We start from the raw sequence: 17,872 nt of genomic DNA on the forward strand, positions 1-17,872 counted from the left end.
TTCAAGCAGAAGGAGGAAACAACCATGCAACCAAAAAAAATAAAAAACAAACCTGTCACTTCTGTCATAGCAATAATCATAGTTGTGGGGGAGGTTTTTACTTTGTTGGTCTGTTTGTTTTATATGCAATATGAGTGAATGGAATACATTAACCCTGATGTCCTGGACTTTGAAATAATAATGTCATCAGTGTCCTGCTTCTTTTCCAGCCCAAAAATGCACATTGAATGTGGTGATGTCTGTGAAAGGAGAATATATGGGATTGTACAGAACTCTGGACTGAAAATGCAAAGAATATGATGGAAGATTTCCTTGTGGTGAAACAAGGATTAAAAGACAGCTCCTGGCTCAAACTGCACAAGTGAACAAATTAGATGTTTTTATGATGTAAAGTGGGACATTTGTGGCAAAGTAAAGGTTTTTCCTTTAAGCTTTGTGCACCTACATCTGTTTAGTCCGTTGGTTAGGTTGTTGATACAGCTTGAATTAATATTTATTGCTCGAAAACAGAAAATATTCTTAAGTCTCTCTGCATATTATATCCTACAGGAGCACAAAATTTAGTGTTTGGGCTCTAGATAACATTTATCAGTGTGCCTAGCTGAATTGTGTATTACAGTCAAAAATTTATTTAAAATGTCTATTCTTACTTACATTTCAATATTTCTACTTGATATTGTCTGAATGCTTGATCACCTAGATCATGGTTACTTTAAATAAAAAAATCTTAGTTATAATAAGTAGTCTATTTTACTTGTCATACTTGTAAGCTTCAGTGAAAAAAAAAAAAAAAAAGCCTTGGTTTTTATAAATCCAGAATTTGTAGTTCTATTCTATTTAATCCAGGTGTAACAGAAATACGGTTCCGTGCTGCCTAGCAAGTATGTCACTATGTCCAGTCTCAATTAGCAGACTAACAGATCTTGAAGTGATTGTGATTCATTTAAGGAGCTGCTTTTGTTAAGATAAATCTGAGTAGTTGGTAGTTTTGTAAATGTGGATGGCTGTGCATGGGGTGTGTCTAATGAAGATTTTGATTTGTGAAGTAGTAAACCCAATGTAATTTCATTTTTTGTATTGTTTCTGGAATTAGCTGCAGGAGCATATATAGTTATGCTCGATGAAAGTCTTCTGCTGAAATTAGTATCTGTAAATCACTGCAAGATTTTTCAGTAGTGCATGTGGTGCTTCTTTTTATGTGCTTATGTTTAGTTTTGTTTCTTGAACCCTGACACTCAATGCAGCAGTATCATATGGTTACCAACATACTCCTTAACAGGAGTAAAGAAGTGGGGAAAAATAAAAATGTATATAGTGTCCACTTTTATGAATCTATGAAGTCTTCTAAATGAAGAAAAATGTCCAGTCCCGTACTTGTGGTTATGAACTTGCACACCAGGGTGCAGACAGAACTGAGCACATCAGCTTCTGCTTTAAGCAAGCCAGGAGCAGCTCCACTCCAGAAATGCTGTGTGTTTACCTCCAGAGCCATGTCAGCATGCTTCACTCCTAAGGCTATTCAGGAGTGTGAGGGTGTTTGAGACGTGGCTGTAAACAGTGTGAGGTTTCAGAAGTCATGTGGGTCTCGTGACATCAGTCCCAAATGGGGTGTTGAAAGGCAACCCATGGAAATATCTGGTTTCCATGCTGTGCCCACACACTGCTGCCTCTCTGCTTATTCCATGTATATTTCTGTATTTCTTGGTACAATGTCTGGCTGTCCCTACATCAGTTGTTAGTACATGAGCGTGGTCAGAATCTTTTTGCAGCTTCTTGTAGCTGGAGTTTTATTAGATTTTCTAGCACTTGTGTCATCGCATATTTGATGTGTTGTAAGATATCTGGAGCAACTTAGTCATAAGTTATTTGGAGAAGCATATTCAGAGAGGCCTTTAGGTTAATTTTTGTATCAGCTAGGTTGTAATTTTAATGAAGAAAAAGGATTAGGCTGAGGAAAGCTGTAGCTTGATATAAAACTTCTGTCTGCATTCTCTGGTTTGCTTTGGGCTGCCCCTGTGTGAGGAGTAGCCTAAAGATTTGATGTGGCTGCTCTGTGGGGTGGCATTTTTTTTCCAAAAAAATGTGTACGTGTGTAAGTCAGGGTGCTCCCAGACACAAACATAATGGGTTTTTCTTGCATAGGATAGAAATACAGAACTTCTTCCTTGAAAGCTTAATGCCCTTTCCAGACCCTGAAATGGAGCTTAACCAGTCAAATGTAATTCTGGGGAGTTTGGCTCCCAGCCCCACCCTGTTTTTCCTAATTAATAGTGGTCAAGCTGCTGTAGGAAGCTTTTTGCTGATGTTAGGAATACCCGCCCCTAGCTCTTGGCTGTGATTTGAGCAAGTGCTGACTCTCATCCCTGAAATCAAGGGCAGCCTGCTTTGATCATAAAATACTGCACATTTTATAGCTGTTTAGGAAATAACACCTGAGGGCTTGCACATGTTTCCTTGGCAGGTTATTTCTGTAGTTTCTGCCAGGTTTTACTGCACCTGCAGCAAATCAGTTTGAATGTAGCTGAGTTTAAGCCTCTCAGTAGAGGAGACAGCAAAATGCTTGATGATCATTTCAGATTGGGAGCCCCAATTCTCTTATGTTGAGTTGCCACACTGACTAAACGTAAAATAAGGACAACATTATTTTTGAAATACACTCAAGTTTGTGGACCATAAAGTGCTCTGGTGAGGGCTATCTCTTGTGAGTGTCCTCTGGCTCCAGGCTGCACTTTGAGGAATCTGTGGCAAATAATGCACCAGGCTTTGCAAAGGACCATCAGGCAAGATGTTAATTTGGTGAACTGTATCTGTTTTATGTACTGAGCAGGGCAGCAGTCTGCAGAAAAAGTGTCACTGCACCATCACATACTGTCATGATAGCTACACGTAAGGGAATCCCAACTATGATTGTGCACACATTTTGCCATTTTACAACAGAGGACTTCAGTTTTCAGAAAATCAAACTACTTTTCTTCTCCTGGATTGTGCTGGTGGCCAGGCTTGCCTTTTTTTGACAGGAATTTTCAACTTCCTGCTATGTCCTCTGTTCCTTCAGGAAGAAGCAAGTTCACTATATTATGGGGGAATTCCTTCTTTCTTCCTGTTGTGCAATCCCTGCAGATTTATCTCATATTTGATTAACAGCATGGTTTCTGACAAAGGAAATTTTGGTAAATCCAGGATTTGTAAGAACTTTACAGAAGTTGATCATGCTTGGAATACTTCATGTGTTCTTGTTCATAATTTAGATTGCTATTGTTAATGTAGTTGAAGGAGTTGACAGTCACAGATATCATTCCTATTGGAAAGCTGGGGTTATTGCCCTCATGGGGTTTGACAACACACACTTTTGCAGAATCGTTGTTTTTGGATCATCTGTTTCTTGTTCAGAGTCCATGACTAATTAGCTTATAAAAAAGTCATTGAGCTAATATCTTACAGGGAAACCTGTGATGTCAGATTTGATCCCCTAATTGCTCTTATAATTGGCATTTATTGGAGCCCTTTCACAAGTCAGGGCACCAGACCTCATTTGTTTTATGTAGAATGTTGTAAAAACAATTGAACTGGCAGCTGATTACAGTTTTCTATTCAGTAAGCAATTTTGGAAGACTGTGGGCTAGACAGTTGTCTGATTTGCCTAGGCTGTAGAAGTTAAATGTAAAGAGAGATGAATTTTCAGCATATGGCTCTGTGTTGGCAATTACATGCATTAGTGGTTTAGCTGGCGTATTGTGTCTGCTTTATAAATGTTTATATTGCAGCCTTCTGCTAATAGATATTGATGACAGGCAGTGTTTGGAGGCCCAGTGCATGGCAGTGATCATTAGTTATGGCCCAGTAATGATCCATCTACTTGTGTTTGCTAGCATATCCAGTTCTAACCCGTGCTCGTGGAAGCATCAGCTCCTCTGTTGTTCCCTAATTATTTAACACAAGGTTGTTGTCAGCTGGGATGTAAATGTTTAACATTTTATATTGAGCATATTCAAGTTATAGAACTCTTTAAGCATAAGTGAGCCTGGAAATAAAATTATGCTGATGCTTACATAAAGCTTGTCTTATTAATTCTGAAATTATTTGGAATGTTTTTGATTGCCTAACTAGGTGTATAAAGGAAATATGCAGTCCCTTTGTCTGTTCTGAAATTACAGAGAGCTCTGTGGTGAGAGGGAACTTTGAAATGTCACACTCCTGTCAAGAAAAAATAATTCATTGACCCTTGTCCATAAAAATCGGTGGAAAAATTGCACACTTCTGACCAGTCTCTGGATCTCATGTCTCAAATGTGTGAAGAATGTGATAAGTTTGAATTCAGCTGTGATGAGTATTTTGACACCAAAATATTTAACTTTTGCCATATGGCTTCTCTCAAATTCCATACTTCTTTCTCAGTTACATAGCAGCTCTGAACAGCATGGGGCTTGTGGAATGATCTCTTCAAGCTGCAGACACAAAAATGAGAATTTTCCAAGTATTTGTCAGTTAGAGAGCGTCTTCTGGAATTGTTGACATTAAAATTTTTGTAATTGTAACAATGAATGTCTAATATTAATGAAAAGAATAAATGAAGTATTTCTGGTGGCATTCATCCTGAAACCAAAGCAAGATTAGCAAGTAATTAACTGTCACTGTTGTGCCTTTGCATGGCTTCACTGGCTGGATCCCAGAAATACTGACTTTTCCTAGTGGTGAAAAAGATCAAGGGCTTCTCTTGGATGTTGAGTTCAGGTGGTAGAGTACAAATTGCTGTGACAAGTGTGAAAAAAGACCTGTGTACCTTATCCTAGGCACATGAACCCATAGAGCAAGGACTGCTGAGCTTTTCTGTGCCCACAGTACTGTGGTGAACACATCACTTCTTGCACTGGAAAGCTTTCAGTTTCTCTGGGGATGTTAATACAATTTTTTTTTTTTTTTTTTTTTTTAACATAGACCTCTTCAGGTCGCTGGAAATCTTTTCTGTTTTATTTCTCCACATTTGGTAACTTCACTATCTGCTTATGAAAACATATTTTAATGTGTAATATTTGGGAAAAATGTATTTGATGAGAGTATTCAACACTTTGTGCTGTTTTTATACACAAAGCCTCGGTACTAGATATGGTAAAATTGCCCAAAGAAGGCACTGAAGTGATTTGTCATAAGATGTCATAGGAGCCTTGGAAATTCTTGGGGCAGTTGTAGTGGATATGTGTCCCAGGGAGCACATGTCCCCAAAATTCTTTCATGTGTTCAAACCTTGGGAGTTAATTAGTCCTTGGCACTGCCAAATTTTTCTTATGTGTATTTAAAAAGGTTCAGCTGTACCTCACATCATCTCCTGGTTCACATTTGACAAATTATTAGGCCTGATAAACTTGATGTCCAAAGTATTAGCAATATATGCAAGTACGGAGTGAAGATTTAAAAATCATTTTATGAACTAGGAGTTTGATCTAATGATTGTGATTTCTGAACTTTCTGACAGATACCTTTGAGGTGAGATGCAAGACACGTGGAGAGGAAGGAACCACTAGATCAGGTTCAGTAATGACCTTTTTTGGTTTACTCTATATCTACATTTGATCACATAATTGTGCTTACTGACACGAACAGCTAATCCCTTGTATTGGTGATCTGATGTGAATCGAGTTAATTTCTGTTTGTTGTTGGAACAGAAATATTACAGGAGGTTTTAGTGTGCTGTTTACACAGGGGAAAATCTGTAAACACATATGGTCCTTTTGTCATCTGAATGCTTCTGTTGTCACTGCAGGGCACATGAAACCACAATAATTGTGGAATAATGAAAGCAAATCCTTATCCTGGATGAGTGCAGTTAAAATATTTCTATCTAGCACATATCTATGTCAACTTTTATTACTAATTCAAGGTTCCTTGATGTGCCTCTTCCTGACCATTATTTATCTCACTCTCACAGACTGATTACTTTATCTGTTGCTTTACTTTTATTTCACTGCTAGACTGGGTTAGATGACAGAGCGTGCAGATTGTAGTTGTCAGTGCTTTGGGTGATGTGTCTTCAGAGTCAGGTTGTCATCACTGCTTTGAGACAACACAAATCTGCTTTTTACTGGGTCAGTTTCTTGGGGAAGTGTAGAAATTCTAAAAGTATACTTGTGACCTTCTGTTGAATTTGTTCTGTTGATTTCATTTCCATTCAGGTTGTTGCATTCTGGTACAAAGAACCAGGGTCACTGGCCAGGTCAGATGGGTTTTGAAATTAGTAGGACCGTGGGTAGGATTTGCTGTAGGGTTTGGGTTACTTGTGTAAATTGCAGGCTCTGTTCTGGGGAGCTGGGAAGGGGAAATCCCTTCTAGAACTTGGCAAGCATATTTATGTGCTGAAGATACACAAGTAGCTAGGTAGGGATTTGTCCCTGATGAAGTCATAGCAAGACTTACCATAAAACTGTGATATTTTTATTACTTGACTTCCTTACAAGCATTTTAAATTATTTTCTCTCAAGAGGAAGCAGAATTTAAATCTGTGTGGTTTATGTTAGAAGAATATAATTGCATTTTTTGATTCAAGGCATGTGATTAAATAAAGGAGTGTGGGGTGAGAGGATGATGTACTCAAATATTCTGTCAAGAGCAGAAGTAAACAGCATGGGCTGTGCTCAGAGTGGGGAGTTACACTGTGTAACAAGTGATGATGTTCTGGCACCTGTAAAGCATCATAGCTGATGCTGAAGTTTTTTGATTAAAATATTTCTGAGCAATAAATCAGAAATAGCTAGATGGTCTGATAGCCTAACTATGAGCTTTGGCCTCTTAGCTCAGTGAAAGTCGTATGGGAACAGATTGCTGGGGTTTTGCAAGTTTTGGATTAATTTGGGGTTTTAGAGTTTTTTGGTTTTTTGGTGGTGTTTTTTTTTTTTTTTTTTTTTTTTCCCCTTTTTTGGGGCTTGCTTTTAACATAGATAAATCTTTTCTATAAAGAGGTGGTGTTTCATGGCAGAATTTTGTCTCCAGCCCTAGCCCTGGTGTTCCCAGGCATCAGATTATGTTGGTCTGTGGCATAAATTGGGGGACATGAGGAAGGACCCAGAAATATGATTTCTGCAGAATCAGCAGTATACTGAAAATCTTCTTAACTTCAGATCAGGCTCCTAAAGATAGATTTCAGCTGTGATTGTTGGATACAGAGAAATATAAATGGGCTCTTTCTGCTGGTGCTTGTCACACGGGACAGTCACTCTTTGTGTAGGAGTCTGTGTGAGCTTCACTTACTTGCCTTTTTTACTGGCTTTTGCCTTTCTGCCTAAGAATAAAGCCTCAAATTTTAGTACTTGCACTGTGAAAATTGTTAGATACATTTAGTTACAGCGAGCACTCTTCCAGGGTCTTATTTATTGGGACAGAATGAATAGAAAGCTATTGTTTATATCTATATTCCCTGATTACTCTTACTAGCATGCCAAATATCTAATGAAAAACTGCCTTGTGAATTGCTGGTTTATTTATTTATTTCTTGAACAAAGCCTGGTGTGCTTATGTGATCTTATGGTTCCATAGGGGTAGGCAAATATATTGTAAGTGGCATTAATCAGAGCTCCAGCTCTGTCTTGGCATCTTTAACCCCACCTGTGGAATTAATGCAAGACTTTGTTGTCTTTCCCACTTCCCATCTGTCTTTACTATTAATTTGCACAGTAATAGTGAATGCTTATTAGGTTGAAATTGGAAAGGAAAAAAATCTGTTACTTAAGTTTATAAAAAGGCAAGCACTGTGATTTTTATTTTTTTCCTTTTACAAAGCGGTGCTTGCATTTATCTAAGGTGAGAGGAAAAACAGTGGAGCCTATGTGGAATGAAAAAGGAAGTTTCCAGTCCCTTCTACACATCCAGATGTTCTCACCAAAAGAGAAGCCTTCACTGTAACAGATGTAGTTTTGCAAGAGCTGTGTTCAGCCTTTGGGGTGTCTGGGTGTACTAAAGCATCTTTAAGGACAAGGTGACAAACCTCTGACTAGCTTAAAGAATGCCAGCTCCTGATGGTTTTTGAGTTGTACTAAAGTTTGGAGTAGGCAGTGTTCCTTGGCACAAGGAGGATGAGTGTTGATAAACCTGTGTTTAGAACCTAACTAAATGTTCCTTTCCATGTCATGTATGGATGTCCTTCCTTTAGATTTAGAGGCAATTTAGTTTCGTTTTCACAAAGGAAAACCACAAATTACTAACAGTGTACTGAAGTCATTAGCTAACAGCCTCAATTAGCATAACAAACAAAATGCAGAATAAATGCAGGAAGAGCAAGACTGACTTAGCCTTGAATTTTCTGCTGTGTCCATATTACTGTGCTATAAGGCTTCATTCAGCAGACCTGACAGACAATTGGAGACTCAAAATGTTAAAGAATAAATTCCATTTTAATCTCTTTTGGGGAAAAAAAAGCCACCAACTTTTGGAACTGAGATAGTAATTAGGGTGAAATAGCATAGATTAGCCCCACTTAATGTGGAATTTAATTACTTGAGAGCAATTAAATTAACATGTAGTCTGCTCAGTTTGAGGAAGGGTTTGAGTATAGGGACTTTTGTCAAAAATGTTAATGCACTCTCTGTGCTATATAACTTGTTAATTTAACATAACTTTCTTTTTGCAGTTTGTCATCAATTCAAAGACATCTAGTCTTCTCTAAATGAAAATGAGCTCTTCTTGGTAGAAGAAAAGTAGTCAAAACTGGCTGGATTGAACTTTGGTTCCTAGTTAGCAACAACCAGGCAGATAAGACAACATCCCCTCCTTTATTGCATTTGAGATTTCCAGCCCTTTGCTTCCCCTCAGCTTGTTTACTTCCTCTTAACTACCTAGAAATTGCCAATAACTGCAGCAGCACAGCTACCAGGGAAGCAGTTTGTCTGGGATTAAGGGAGAGGTTGAGTCATTTTCCTCTGGTTTGAGTCAAGATTCACAAGATGCACAGGGCATCCACCTGTTGTGGGGAGGGGAAAGCTCTTTGTGGTGTCCTGATCAATCTTTCAACGTGGTTAAAGGAGGAAAGACACAAAGGCACTGCTGGGGGAGCCACACAGGTGTCAGGAAGGCACTGGGCAAGGGGAAGGCCACTTTGTGTGGGAGCTGCTGAACTTTTCATTTTAAGAAAGGACAGGAATGAAGGAATCCAAGATTTAGTGGTCTGGTGCTACCATCCGGTGTGCAGTGGAGAAGAGGGTGTTGTTGGTCACAAAGTGGCCCCAGCTGTAGACAAGGTGAAGGTTTGGGGTCAAATCTGGGGACTCCAGAGAAAGGGCCAGTCCAATGCTGCCTGTTTGCCCTGGCTTTTTGGTGCTGATTGCACCTGCTGCTTGGAGAAAAGTACTCTCAGAGCTGCTGCACAGGAGTCCTTCAGTGCCTTGAGCTGCTCCTGCAAGTGCAAGCCTGTGGGGAATCCAGGGCATCCCTCTCTGGCTGCCCTGGAAGGTCTGGGACCCTGGCAGGGGGTCAAACACCCCCCTCTACAGAGCCCCGAGAGAAACTGTCTCTGATCTGTCCATGGAAAAGAGTTTTCAATCTTACAGGATGAATTACAGCTCTGAGTGTTTGATATAAGTAGTAATTAGTGTGGCACGGGTGCAAAAGTAGAATTTTAGGACTCTAGATAAGGGGTTCAAAGGGGGCAAGGTGGAGGAAATTGGACGTGCCTTGTCCTTTTCTTCTTCATGCCCTCCATGTTTCACTGTGGTGTTGGCATTTTTCTATTGGTTTAGGCTGGGGACACACTGTTTAACATGGGTGATAGATATTGGCACGTTATTGTAAATACAGCACATGTAGTTTCTAGTGTATAATGTTTGTAACATCCCACTGAGGGGCAGAGCCCCACACGCTGTCCTGTGAGACAGACCTGCTGCAGGTCAGAGAGAAAATAGTTTAGATAAGGAGAAATAAACAACCTTGAAAACCAGCACAGACGAATTACAACTCCTTCTTTGGCAGCAGGGCTGAAAGACAGAGACTTTCTACAATTGGGATCATTTAAATATCACAGATCCTGACACAAGCCCAGCCTTGGCAGTGGCTGCTGCTGCAGCTGGTGTGGGGCTGGGGGAGCATGGGGTGTTCCCTCTCATTTATCACTGAGCAGGGGAGGCTGATGAGCCATGCTAGGATGTATGATTTCTGATTTTTCAAGCTGATTTCTTGTCCACTGCCTGACTTTCAGATAAGAGATGATTTGGTGCTGAAAACACCTTGCTTTGGGTATTAGGAGGGATTAAGTGCCATCCCTTCCTTCCTCAAGAAACCCAAACCCACAGTGCTGCTTTAGTGGCTTTTTGCTATTTGACTGTGAATTAGAGGACATTGTATTTTTAGTGGCAGCTTTAGTTTCAAAGCATGTTTTGTCAGGGTCTGGAGAATCTTTTGAACTTGTGACTTCTCTGTTTTCTGCAGGCACAGTAGGTTTAAATGTTGCAGTAAAGAGTAGTAACATTTTAAGTTGGAAATGTCTTTGGAATGTGGTTTGAGCATATATTTTTCAAAGGAGGAGCACAAGTTCAGATTTGTGTTTCCAGTGGTAGACCATTTTGAAAGATTGTTCAGTTTATGGATAATATTTCAAGTTTCTCTTGCTGGGTTTTCACTAAGCAGGTTAATGGTGTGTGTTACTCAGATTGCAGTGAAAGTGCAAAGAGACCCAAAGAGATCTTGTCATCCTTAACTTACTGTGAAACTCTTTGTGTGCTGGTGGCTACAAGAATGAAGTTGGGATTTAAAGGGAAGGAGGGAAGAACTGAGCCCAGCTGGCTGTGCCTTTCCTCAGAAGGTGACTGCACTCTTTTGTACACAGACTATGAACAGAGAAGTGGTGACTGTAATCTTCCTCCTTAGCCTCTTACATGTCCAGTTAGGAAAGGCAAAGCCTATTCCTAAAGTCCAGGTTTCTGGCCGGGATTTGAACAATGGGTTGATAGTCCTGCCCTCTTTCTTGTTCTCCCTTTTCCTTGGAGGGGAAGGAACTAGAACCCTTGGGATGCATCTATGTTTTAATGCCTGTTGACTGCAAAAACCTGCTGTGTTGGTGGTTTGTGGCTCTGCAGTGAGCCATGCTCACAGGACACTGTGGGTGAAGTCTTAACCTGGCACACCCTTTTGCAGAGTCTTCAGGGCATAACAGGCAGGCCAAGGCCACCTTTGGAGGCATTTGGGGTTTGTTTTACCATTGCAGATAAATCTGTTCTGCAATGTATTCATTGTTCTGTGAATGAAAGAGCAGATGTTTTGATTTGAAAGGGAATCTTGTTTATAATTCTCGAGTATAAACAAACAGTGGGGAGGAAGCCTTACTGGAAAGCAAAAGAGCCTTCCTGGACCATCTTCTGGTTCAGCAAGCAATAACCCTTCTGGTGTTTTGCATCAGTGACAATGTGTGAGTACATGTATTTTTAGAAGGGCTTCCAAAGGGCCCCTTGGGTTTGTTTATGGTTCTGTTATGCAAACCATGGGATATTCCCAGCTCTGCCCCCCTCCAGTTTAAGTTCCCATCCTGCCTCTCTGTGCCCCTGTGAGCTGCTGGCTGGTGCAAGGGTGGGGCTGCAAAATGATAGAGCTGTCTTCTCACCTCACTTTGCTCATAGATGGCATCAAATGCTAATTGCTTTTCATTCTGCACTTCAGCAAGAGCAGAGTGATCCAGAGCTGGGGTTTGCTTTTCCCCAGAGTGCCGTGGGCGTGACTGATGGAACAGAGCCAGAAGAATTTGGCAAAGTAGCCGACTGTAAAGGGAATAATCTCTTTTTCCTGATGATGGATGGCACTTAGAAAGCAGCTGAGCCTAAAAGCCATTTCTCATGCTAAGGCTCTGCAATGTGCAGGTCAGCCATTGAGCAAATGCAAGCCTTCAAAATGAGAGCTAATAGCTTGGCAGGTTATGCCTGACAAGCAGCAAGTGATTTGCTTTTAGTTCTTTAGTGTGTGGGGTTTAGTAGGTTTTTTGTGGCTTGTAACATTTAGTAATTCTAATATTTTTCTAATATTAGACGATCATCTGTTTCGAAGTTCAGAAATAGCTCCAAGAAAACACAGTTAATAAGGAAATATATTTTCATACTCAAATACAGTACATTTCTCTAATATCTAAAAATTATTTCTATTTAACTGCTGCACTTGTAGCAACTTAAGAATATAGGATAAAAAAATACATTTCAACTGAGCAATTGTTAAAATATTGGCCCCTCACTTTTCTGTGGAGCAAATTGACAGCTACCTGGGACAGAGAATCATGTATTGCTCCCAAAGAAATGGTCAGGGAGTTGTGCAGGTGAGATTTGAGAGGAAAATCCGTAGTGGAGTTGAAGGTAGATTCATATAGGAAAACAGTTGGAAAAGACACTTGTCTAATTTGACATGCAGCATTCATCGCTCCTGGAGAGCTTATGTTGTCATATTTACTGCTGATTTGGTAAAAGAAGAATGCTGGAGGAAAGGCTTCCTGGGAAATATCCAAATACTGAGTTTACCCCTGCAAATTTCAGAGCTGTTTCTTGCAGAGATCTGAACTTTGAACAGCTGCTTTTGTCTGACACTGGATTTTAAGATGGATAACATAATGCTTATATGGAAACTCCAATAGTCATAAAGTATCTACCTTTGCAACAAAGTCCTAAAACATTGTAAAATGTGGATTTTTCTTCTAGGAGATAGGCCTGTGAGACTCAGTCACTAGCACAGGTTATGTGTTGCTCTATGAATACAGGCAGTTCTAACCTTTAAACTGCTTGTTAAGTGCTGTAATTCTCTTTAAAGGGTTAGGTTTTGAGAACTGTTCTCTCTTCAACCAAATAGTCCATTATGCAAAACATAGACTTCACAAATAGGTTTTATGAGATTGTATTCATTAAGCAGCAGCATCTTGACAATAATTACTTTTAGTGTGTCTGAAACTCCTTGTGTTTACCAATTAGCTGTGATGCTTGAACTGATTTGTTAATCACAAAGCTGGAGTTCTGTTTTACAGGAATGTATTGATACAGTGATTATAAACGCAAAGTTTTAATCTTTATTGTAATAGAAGTTTTATTATCCAGTATTTGAAAAATATTTTTCACAACAGACATATTCTTATCTTGAAACACATATGCACTCTATGCAGTTTTCTCAAGAATCTTTCAGCTTAGCAGTGGCTTAATAAAGTATTCAGGTGAAGTAGAAACCTCATTTAGACTTCCAGGCCAGCCAGGAAGGTGAATTGTAGAATGAACTTCCCTTACAGCTTGAATTCAATGAAACTGAATATGGTTCATAATTTGTTGTACATTAATTCAGTACAGGGTCGGAATCTGCTTCAAATTTCTTGTTCTACTTTATAAAGTAAATTATAGAGTTTAGGAGTTAAATACTTCTGTGGTCCTAGGAAGCAGGGTTTGTTTAGATCTTACTCTGAATTTGGAAATGCATTCCTGCTTCTGTTGTTGCTCTCTATCTTGATGTTATGAGAGCAGCTAAAACCCTGTTGCAAGGTATTTGTATCCTGTTGTAATTGTGGTCTGATAAAATCCTCTGTAAGACTAGGCTGTTTGCATCCAGAAGGGATTTCTCCCTTCTCAAATATTTGTTATCAGCAGACTTTGGAGAGCAGTGCTTTGCATCACTTAGGCTCAAAGGGCCAGTTTAACATGGTGCTACATACATACAGTGTAAGGTGTTGTTCTGTTAGAGCATCCAGTTAGTGATGAATATGCTTGTGTGATTTAATTGAAATAATGCTAAAACCATGTACTCCTAATCAGGAACTGGCAACTTTCTTTACTGGGGCCTTGATGGTTGTTAACATTAGAAATTTCTTGAACAAAAGGACACATTAGAAACTTTAAAGTAACTAAATAAGCAATCTTTTTGGGGAGATCAGAAAGAGAATGTGGGTATAAAATACATTTTGTGCCTGTGGTGGGAGGTTAGCAACTCTAAACTTCTGATTTATGGGAAATAAATTGTGGAACAAACAGTAGATTGCTTGCAACATGGATGTCAGATCCCTCAGACTGTAGAAATAATGAATATATTGATGTTTTATATGTAAAATATTGTGTTCTCTCTTAAAATTTAAAAAGTAGAAATCTAAAATATGCGGGGTGATGCTTTAACTGAAATTTATCCATCCGGTTTAGAGTGGACCTTTGGCAAAATCTTTCTTCTTTCTTTCTGTGTGTGAAAGAAAGACCTAGTTGTATTATTAAATTTTAAGCAAGAGCTAGAGCAACAGATGGATGATGGAATATGCAATTTCTACTTGATTTAAATTTACAAGACTCTTTAGAATTTCTCTCCGATTTTTGAAGAGGTAACAAACCCAGTCCATGGAAAGAGGAATGTGGAATGTTCCTACTGCATTTTCATAACTATACCTTTTGGTAGATTGATGCTTCACACTTTGTGCTAATATTGTGATATATTTTTTGATCAAGCAGTTAACACAACATTTTATTACCCAATGAAGCAATGGAGAGGCATAAGACATGCAGTTTTCTAGTGCTCATGGCATTGTCATTCTTTATTGGGCTTTGGTTTACCAATACTTCCTTGTTTTTATAAACTCAGGGAATGCTGGCTACTAATATCTGCCAAGTAGTGACTTAGCCAAAAATTAGCTAAGGATTATGAAAATAACTTCTTCATTTTGTCTTTGTTTGTACCCGATGCTTTGTGCAGATGTTTCTGTTGTTTCAGATATTAGATCTGACTCAAGTAAGAAGTATGAATATTGTTTGGAAATACTGCTTAGTAATTTTCTGTGGTGTCCTGGTATGGCTGGCATTTTTCCTGGATGTGACTGTGTGTCTGCATTCAGAATGTGACAGCCCCAAGCTGCTTTTCCTGCAAGTTCTATGAGGTTTTTTTCGTGGTAAAGTGCCAATTTTTTTAACCCATCTTTATTGTGAATTTTCCTGGACAGTTATGAGGAAAGAATAGGATGGCTTTTAACAAATTTCTTTTCTGAGACTTTAAAAAGTTGCCTGGCTTACAAAGAGTGTGTGATTGGTTGTCCCTTGCCTCTTGTAGAAGAGGGACACTTGTCCTGCTGTGCAATAAATGTGGCAAAAACATCCTGACATGTAACAGAAAAGGGCTATAGTGCTTTGTCCAGACTTTTCTTAACAGGAGTGCCCCTTTCTTTCTATTTCTATGGGGGAAAAAAAAAAAAAAAAGTTCATCTCTAGCAGGGTTCAAATGTATCCAGGGTAGCATTCCAAGTGTATAAAGAATACTCAGGAGAAGCTGAAAAAAATATATATCTTCCAAATAACCATGCTAACTTGGTATCTTTATTGTACTGCCAATGTATTTTCTGGGGTTTGGCCACACCTGGAGGAGACACCACTTAGTGCTTTATTTCTGCTCCTTCTCATAAATCTCTCATGCAGTAGTAGGAATGATAGCAGGGACATGAACAAATCTGTGTATTTTACTGATCTTTTTATCAGAGTAATTGCTAAATAAGTGTTGCTGTAACTGCAGTAGTTAAGGTCACATAAATTTGACATCTGAGTCTGCCAAACTTCTTGTCTTCCCTTTCACAGCTGCTGGAGATAATCAAACTTACTGAAATAAAGGATGAGCTTTTTCTTTTTATTGTAGTAAAGAGAAGGCAGAATTAAAATTTCAAGAGTATAATAATATAAATATAATATAATAATATAAATTTTGTAGATGTGGTTTGTCAGGACCTTAAATTTACAAAAAGGACTTGCCCAACATGCACTTGGAAACCCCATACTGCTGTATTGGGGAATACTCCTGTTAGAGGCAATTAAGAAGAGACATGTAAAACAGTTCCTTTCTTTCTCAAGGCTGTGTACTCAGCATCATAAAAGCTCCATGCATTATGAAACATGGAATTCCAGAGGTGGTAATAAAAAAAAAAAAAAAAAAAAAAAAAAAAAAAAAAAAAGGCTGCTAATCCAGTTTGTCTCTTCTCTTCTTCTTGAATTTCTTTACTGGTTAAAGGTTTAGTCAAAAGGTTGTCTTGTGTGGTTACAGTTGCTAAAGGCCAAGTTGGAGCTGAAAATCTTCAGGGTGTCAATAGGAAGTGGAACAGCTCCATGTGACACAAAGTTTATTTTAAGATTCCTGTATCACAATTCTTCAGACTCATCACTTATTCTTCCCCTTGATGTACACTAAGACTTTAATAACATCCATGGAAATACTCCTCTGAGACTTTTACAGTCTGAGAAACGTTGTGCTTCCAAACCTAGGAGCTTTTATCTCTTTCAAGATGTTCTGGGAAAGAACTGGGAATAGCAGAAGGAGAGGAGAAGCAAAGGAATGCTGCTGGAGGAGTGCACTTCCATGGCTCACTAGGATTAGCACTATCCCTGCTGTTCAAAGAAAGTAGCAGCCTGAAGGTTGCATCACAGTATGTGTGGTTTTGTTTTGATAAAAGATACATGATCTTCTGTGACTTGCTTGAATGAAGTTTAACAGGGTCCAGCATCATCCAGGTGAATGAATCTTGGCAGCTGCTTCCATTAAAAGAATTTTATTTTTGTAGCCTCCTAGGTGTCATGTTTCATGCTGTTTAGTTGCAAGATCCTTGTGTCCTGCCAAAATAAAAAAAAAAAAAAAAAAAAAAAAGGAAATATGTATTCCAACATGTTCCTCTTGTTTTTTAACCAGAGAAGTGGAAGTGGTTTTCTGATATAAAGGAATGAAGATTTTCTGCTAAGCAGGTACTACAGCCACTTTGTGGCTGACAGTATAATATGGCCTATTTGACAGTGTTGGAAGCCAAGGAATTTGACTTATATTTAATGCATAGCTTGTTTCTCTCAAAATACAGTTTCTGTTTCTAACATCCTTATGTAAGAGGAGTTAAATGAAACAGGTGAGTTCCAGCAGATGGTACCCTGACTGTGATGACATGCAGAAGATACCTGTCCCAGAAGTCTCAGGCCAGATATTTCTTAACCTGTTTGTGCACGGTCGTGCTGTTTTCTGTCCTCCAGAAGATCTGGGGCTTTTTCAGGCCCATATAAATGAATGTGAGATACTCTGTGTCTGGGTATGTTGGTGTCTCTCTGAATTACAGTTTTGAGGTCTTTTCAGTCACTGATGTCTGAAACAATGGATCTGTAAGGAGACTGCCCTCTGTGACACCTTAGTCTCATCTGGAGGTGCATCATTGTTCTGTGTTAGTGAGAGATGGGGAAGGATGGGAGAGAAATGAGGTGAAATGGAGTAGGTGATTTTTGCTTTGTCTCCATCTTAATGAAGTTGGATTTTAAAATACAGCCATGACCATGATGCCTGCTTACAAAGTTCTTGAGAACATACAGTTTTATGACTGTAGAAAAGGGCCATAAAAATGTGCATTAGATTGACAATTAGAGACTTAATGCTTTCCAGAAAGACCCATTACAAATCACTTTACTATATAGGAAAACAGCAGGTTGTGATGCTTGTGTTCTTTTGCAGGGAGACACATAACAAGTATCAATCACTAAAACAGATGCTTAATAACTGACTGTGGAGGTGAGGCATATGTTTTTGACAATGAAGATAATTCATCTTTTGGACAAGCTACCATTTGGGAAAACATTGTACCCATCCATTGAGTCGTTGAAATTGAAAATGTAAATTTTTGCTATAGCTTTTCAGAGGTGGAAATCCTTCCTAGATGAAATTTAATGGCCTGTGACAGGTGCAGCAGGTAATTTTGGTCATGAAATTTAGAAATGCTCTTGCTTCCTAGCCTAGCATTCTGATGTGTTGTTGCCTGTTCCATCTGGAACACTCTTTCACTTACTGCTTTTTTTTGTCAATGTGATGTTGATCTAAGGGTCTAAGAGATAAGCTCCCAGAACACTTTAACTGGTCACTTATTGGTATTGCAGAAACTTCTTCCTTCTTAGGAAATGTCTTT

At 39.0% G+C, this 17,872-nt stretch overlaps 1 protein-coding gene across 4 annotated transcripts in view; it reads left to right on the forward strand.

The window, feature by feature from the left end:
• The window catches only part of GULP1 (GULP PTB domain containing engulfment adaptor 1), a 146,519-nt gene that overhangs the window by 13,878 nt on the left and 114,769 nt on the right, over nucleotides 1-17,872 (forward strand). For 3 of the 4 annotated variants that reach the window (XM_053982936.1, XM_053982939.1, XM_053982940.1), the window contains exon 2: nucleotides 5,471-5,524. The exons of the other annotated variant lie outside the window; for it this stretch is intronic. The gene's annotated coding sequence lies outside the window, so the exon portion shown is untranslated. The remainder of the gene's footprint in view (nucleotides 1-5,470; nucleotides 5,525-17,872) is intronic. 4 annotated transcript variants of the gene reach the window in all.

The sequence above is a fragment of the Vidua macroura genome, chromosome 7 (assembly GCF_024509145.1).
Source record: "Vidua macroura isolate BioBank_ID:100142 chromosome 7, ASM2450914v1, whole genome shotgun sequence".
Classification (NCBI taxonomy): Eukaryota; Metazoa; Chordata; class Aves; order Passeriformes; family Viduidae; genus Vidua; species Vidua macroura.